A 7,326-nucleotide genomic window follows, 5' to 3' on the forward strand; every position below is an offset into this window, starting at 1 on the left:
ATGAAGTTATTTTTAATAATGCTAATGCCAAATAATAACTCTAATGTCAAAATCAAATGAAGATACCATCATGAAAGATTAGAGATACTATCTAATGACTAAGTATGTATGCAAAAATGCAACAAAATATTAGTCACTTGAATCAAACAGCATATCACCTGATTATTTACTATAACCAAGTAATAATTCTCTGAAATGCTAGGATGGCTTAGTATCTCAAAGTTAATATATTCATCACAGTAAGTAAAGGAAATAAAGAGTCACAGAAAATTCATTTGACAAAGTCATGAAACTATTCAAAAATTAGAAAACTAGATTGGATGCATTAGGAAGCAGTTTCTGAGCTGACTCCATCTTTTTATTTTTTTGTATTGCTTTATTTTAGTTACATATGTACAATGCATACTAACCATTCTCTACCACCACTGCTCATTTATTCTGCTCCATCAAGTGTCTCGTGCATATGCAGGTCTATTTGTTTTGTTTTGTGACCCACTAACTTTAGCTAGGGTCATCTGTGTGATACTAGAGTTGGAGCTATTTAGTGGAGCTTTTAGATCTCAGCAGTGGTCACTCAACTAAAAAAAAAAGTTACACTCTCTCAAAATCAGTCAATAGGTTAATGATAAAGGGTAGAGGCCTGTGATCCCTATCCCTTCCATAGTTGGTTATTGATAGGATCACTCTTGTGTTCGTCCACTGCAGGTAACCATGATTGTGAATTAATACTCCTATTGAGTCTAGAAAATAGCGTTTCATAGCCCCTCACAAAATCTTCTGGATCCTACATACTTCTGATCTCCTTTTATTGAATGTTCTCTGAGACCTGAGAAGGTTGTATAAATGTCTTGTTCAGGTTTAAACACACAACCATCACTTATTCATCATCTTAGAGAGCCATGAGCACCTAAATTCACTGCTGTTAATTAAAAGAAAGGAAAGGCTTCCATTACAAACTTGGAGCAACTTTTGTATATACGTAAAAGGCAGAATTTTAGGAGGTTTTTTGATGCTCTGTCAATTTAGTTTATCAATAGGAGTAAATCTTCCACCTAGGCCTACAACCTCATCAGTCCTTGGTTGCTAGCCAGATTTAGAGTACCAGATGTGGGTTCCCCCTCCCCAAAGGTGTGTGCCTCAAGTCCAATAAGAGACAGATGATTATTATCTCAACATTCAAAGTGCTCTTGCATAGATAGGTTTATCTTTCCTAGCAAGTTGGCCTTCTGGTTCATATGGTTCTCAGACGGGCAAGGCCAATGATGCATTTTCTCCACCAGCAGCCCACTCATTACTTTTATAGTTTGATTCCTAGCCATTAGAAAGGAAGTTCCCAGGTACAGCCCATCCTGTTGTAACTAAGATGTATGGTATCTTTTAGAATGTGATCTTATCACCTATTTTTTTTTTTTGAATTTTTGAGACAGGGTTTCTCCGTACCTTTTTTGGTTTCTGTCCTGGAACTAGCTCTTGTAGACGAGGCTGGCCTCGAACTCACAGAGATCCGCCTGCCTCTGCCTCCCAAGGACTGACAAGAACTTGTTTGAGGTGCGACATGGCCTTCTCTGACACAATTCTGTAAAGGTATCTCATACCTTAAACTAGGAACTATTTAAGCAACCCATTGCTTTTAGAAACTGCAACATCTAGTCATGGAGGATAACTGTCTTATAGAGTCTTATCTTTCATCTGGTATAAAACTCAACACTGGATGGCGGAGGCAGCCGGAACCCGGAGGGCAGAGGCGGCCAGAGGACGCCCTCCACAGCCGGCGGGGACCTGCTGGGACCAGCTGGGACTGGCTGGGACTGGAGCAGCAGCAGAGGACACAGGCCGCAGGCGGCGGGAACCTTCATGGCAACAGAAGCAGGCTGCAGGGACCGCGCACAACACCGTGAACAGATCGCCCCACTATAATTAAATCAAAGAGGTAGGCCTTTGGTTGGGGAGGTCCCTGGCAAAGGAGGAGCCGGGTCCTATTCCTGAACACCCTTCAGAGGGGTGAGAGGGATCTTGCCCCCCCCCAGCAGGAACTAGGAAACAGAGCGAGGGCATTTTGTAAGAGGAGCCCCTGGCCAGCAGTTAAACCTGAACCAGTTTTAACAGACCCCTTAGATAGCATCGATAGGAGGAGATGGGCAGGCGACAAGGCAAGAATTCACCCAATAATCTGAAAGACAGCATGAAAACACCAGAACCCAATGATCTTACAACAGAAGGTCTTCAACACCCTAACACAGAAGAAGTGGAAACAATTGACTTTATGAAAGCAATAGAGTCCTTTAAACAACATGTGAAAAATGCCCTTATAGAAGTGGATGAGAAGTATAACCAAAAATTTGAAGAAATGAGTAAATACATACATAATACCCTGGGAAACCAAGAAAGAATGATCAAACAGGTAATAGAAACAGTTCAAGAATTGAAAACTGAAATGGAAGCAAGGAAGAAAACACAAACTGAGGACGAGCTGGATATGGAAAATCTAGGTCAATGAGCAGAGCCTACAGAAACAAGCATAATCAATAGAATACAATAAATAGAAGAGAGAATCTCAGATTCTGAGGATACCATAGAGAAAATAAACGCACTGATCAAAGAAAACTGCAAAGCCAACAAATTCTCATCAAAAAACATTCAGGAATTATGGGACACAATAAAAAGACCAAACCTAAGAATAATAGGAATAGAAGAAGGAGAAGAGTCACAGCTCAAAGGCCCAGAAAATATTTTTAACAAAATTATGGAAGAAAACTTTCCCAACATAAAGAAAGATAGTCCTTTGAATACTCAAGAAGCATACAGAACACCAAACAGACTGGATCAAAGAAAAACATCCCCTCACCATATAATAATCAAAACACAAAATATACAGGTTAAAGAAAGAATACTAAGAGCTGCAAAAGAAAAAGGGCAAGTAACTTATAAAGGTAAACCGATCAGACTTACACTTGATTTCTCTATGGAAACAATGAAAGCCAGAAGGTCCTGGATAGAAGTACTGCAGAAGCTAAGAGACCATGGATGCAAGCCCAGACTACTATACCCAGCCAAGCTTTCGTTCACTACAAATGGAGAAAACAAGACATTCCAGGATAAGAACAAATTTAAACAATACGTAGCCACGAATCCAGCCCTACAGAAAGTAATAGAAGGAAAATCGCAACCCAAGGAATCCAACATTGCCAACACTGCCTACAATAACTGAGGCATCTAGCAATCCTTCACTAGCACAACTCAAAGAAGGGAGACACACAAATTCTACTTCCAAAGACAATAAGAATATCTGGAGTAAACAACCACTGGTCATTAATATCACTTAATATTAATGGTCTCAATTCACCTATAAAAAGGAACAGGCTAAGAGATTGGATACGAAAACAGGATCCAACATTCTGCTGTTTGCAAGAAACACATCTCAACCACAAAGACAGGCATCTACTCAGAGTAAAGGGTTGGGAAAAAGTCTTTCAAGCAAATGGTCCTAATAAAAAAGCAGGTGTGGCCATATTAATTTCTAACAAAACTGAGTTCAAACTCAAATCAATCAAAAGAGAACGAGATGGACACTTTATACTCATCACAGGAACAATTCGTCAGGATGACATCTCAATCCTGAATATCTACGTCCTTAATATAAAAGCACCCACTTATGTAAAAGAAATATTACTAAAACTCAAGGCAGACATCAAACCACACACACTAGTAGTAGGAGACTTCAATACACCTCTCTCAGCAATGGACAGGCCAATCAGACAGAAAACTAATAGAGAAGTAAGAGAACTACTGGAGGTAATGAAGCAAATGGACTTAACAGACATCTATAGAACATTCCACCCAAAGAGGAAAGAATATATCTTCTTCTCTGCAGCTCATGGAACCTTCTCTAAAATTGACCACATACTCGGAAACAAAGGAAACCTCCATAGATACAAAAAAATATCAGTGTCCACCTGTGTCTTATCAGATTACCATGGATTAAAGTTAGAATTCAACAACAATCCAACCTCCAGAAAGCTGACAAACTCATGGAAACTGAACAGTCAACTACTGAACCACACCTGGGTCAAGGAAGAAATCAAGAAAGAATTAAAATCTTCCTTGAATTTAATGAAAATAAAGGGACAACATACTCAAAACTATGGGACACTATGAAAGCAGTCTTAAGAGGAAAGTTCATAGAACTAAGTGCCCACCCAAAGAAAACAGAGAAAGCATACATCAGAGACTTAACAGCACACCTTATAGCTTTAGAAAAAAAAAGAAGCAGACGCGCCCAAGCGGAGTAGAAGACTGGAAATAATCTAACTGAGGGCGGAAATCAACAAAATAGAAACACAGAAAACAGTCCAAAGAATCAATGAAACAAAAAGTTGGTTCTTGGAGAAAATCAACAAGATCAACAAACCCCTATGCAAACTAATTAAATGACAGAGAGAGAACACGCAAATAAATAAAATCAGAAATGAAAAGGGGGACATAACCACAGACACAGAGGAAATTCAGAGAGTCATTAGATCTTACTACAAAAGCCTGTATGCAACAAAACTAGAAAATGCAAAAGAAATGAACATTTTTTTAGATAAGTACCATATACCAAAGGTAAACCAAGACCAGGTGAATGATCTAAATAGACCTGTTAGTCGCGAAGAACTAGAAACCATTATCAAAAACCTCCCTTCCAAAAAAAGCACAGGACTAGATGGTTTCAATGCAGAATTCTACCAGAACTTCCAAGAAGAGCTAATACCTATACTCCTTAATGTATTTCACAATATAGAAACAGAAGAGTCATTGCCAAATTCCTTTTATGAAGCTACAGTTACCCTGATACCAAAACCACACAAAGACCCAACCAAGAAAGAGAATTACAGGCCTATCTCACTCATGAATATCAATGCAAAAATTCTCAATAACATACTGGCAAACCGAATCCAAGAACACATTAGGAAAATTATCCATCATGATCAAGTAGGCTTCATCCCAGAGATGCAAGGCTGGTTCAACATACGCAAATCTATCAACGTAATCCACCATATAAATAAACTGAAAGAAAAAAACCATATGATCATTTCATTAGATGCTGAAAAAGCATTTGACAAAATTCAACACACCTTTATGATAAAAGTCTTGGAGAGATTAGGGATACAAGGGTCATACCTAAATATAATTAAAGCCATTTACAGCTAGCTGACAGCTAACATTAAATTTAACGGAGAAAAACTCAAAGCCATCCCACTAAAATCAGGAACACGACAAGGCTGTCAACTCTCACCATACCTCTTCAATATAGTGCTTGAAGTTCTAGCAATAGCAATAAGACAACATAAGGGGATCAAGGGGATTCTTATCGGAAAAGAATAAGTTAAGCTCTTGTTATTTGCAGATGTTTTGACAGTATACATTAACGACCTGAAAAACTCTACAAAAGAACTCCTACAGCTGATAAACACCTTTAGTAATGTGGCAGGATACAAGATGAACTCCAAAAAATCAGTGGCCTTCCTATACACTAAGGATAAGGAAACAGAGAGGGAAATTAGAGAAGCATCACCTTTCACGATAGCCACAAATAGCATAAAATATCTTGGGGTAACTCTGGCCAAGGATGTGAAATATCTATTTGACAAGAACTTTAAGTCTTTGAAGAAACAAATTGAAGAGGACACCAGAAAATTGAAGGATCTCCCTTGCTCTTGGATTGGGAGGATCAACATAGTAAAAATGGCAATTCTACCAAAAGAAATCTATAGATTCAATGCAATCCCCATCAAAATCCCATCAAAATTCTTCACAGATCTGGAGAAGACAATAATCAACTTTATATGGAAAAACAAAAAACCCAGGATAGCCAAAACAATCTTATACAACAAAGGATCGTCTGGAGGCATTACCATACCTGACTTCAAACTCTACTACAGAGCTACCTTATTGAAAACAGCTTGGTACTGGCATATAAACAAAGAAGTCGACCAATGGAATCGAATAGAAGACCCTGACATTAACCCACAAACCTATGAACACCTGATTTTCGATAAAGGAGCTAAAAGTATACAATGGAAAAAAGAGAGCATCTTCAACAAATTGTGCTGGCAAAACTGGATGTCAACCTGTAGAAGAATGAAAATAGATCCATATCTATCACCATGCATAAAATTCAAGTCCAAATGGATTAATGACCTCAATATCAGTCTGAACACACTGAACTTGATAGAAGAGAAAGTGGGAAGTACTCTACAACACATGGACACAGGAGACCACTTCCTACATATAACCCCAGCAGCACAGACATTAAGGGCATCATTGAATAAATGGGACCTCCTGAGACTGAGAAGCTTCTGTAAAGCAAAGGACACTGTCGCTAAGACACAAAGGCAACCCATTGACTGGGAGAAGATCTTCACCAACCCCGCAACTGACAAAGGTCTGATCTCCAAAATATATAAAGATCTCAAGAAACTAGACCGTAAAAGGCTAATCAACCCAATTATAAAATGGGGCACTGAGCTGAACAGAGAATTCTCAACAGAAGAAATTCAAATGGCCAAAAGACACTTAAGGTCATGCTCAACTTCCTTAGCGATCAGGGAAATGCAAATCAAGACAACTTTAAGATACCATCTTACACCTGTCAGAATGGCTAAAATAAAAAACACCAATGATAGCCTTTGCTGGAGAGGTTGTGGAGAAAGGGGTACACTCATCCATTGCTGGTGGGAATGCAAACTTGTGCAACCACTTTGGAAAGCAGTGTGGCGGTTTCTCAGGAAATTTGGGATCTACTTACCCCTGAACCCAGCAATACCACTCTTGGGAATATACCCAAGAGAGGCCTTAACATACAACAAAAGTATATGCTCTACGATGTTCATAGCAGCATTGTTTGCAATAGCCAGAACCTGGAAACAACCTAGATGCCCTTCAATGGAAGAATGGATGAAGAAAGTATGGAATATATACATATTAGAGCACTACTCAGCAGTAAAAAACAAGGGCTTCTTGAATTTTGCATGCAAATGGATGGAAATAGAAAACACTATCCTGATGGAGGTAAGCCAGACCCAAAAAGAGGAACATGGATGTACTCACTCATATTTGGTTTCTAGCCATAAACAAAGGACATTGAGCCTATAATTAGTGATCCTAGAGAAGCTAAATAAGGAGAACCCAAAGAAATACATATAGGAATCCTCCTGAATATTAACCTTCATCAGGCAATGAAAGGAGACAGAGACAGAGACCCATAATGGAGCACCAGACATAAATCTCAAGGTCCAAATCAGGAGCAGAAGGAGAGGGAGCACAAGCAAGGATCTCAGGACTGCA

The sequence above is a fragment of the Microtus oregoni genome, unplaced genomic scaffold, assembly GCF_018167655.1.
Source record: "Microtus oregoni isolate MIOR12 unplaced genomic scaffold, Mior012 000006F_ref0000085, whole genome shotgun sequence".
Lineage (NCBI taxonomy): Eukaryota > Metazoa > Chordata > Mammalia > Rodentia > Cricetidae > Microtus > Microtus oregoni.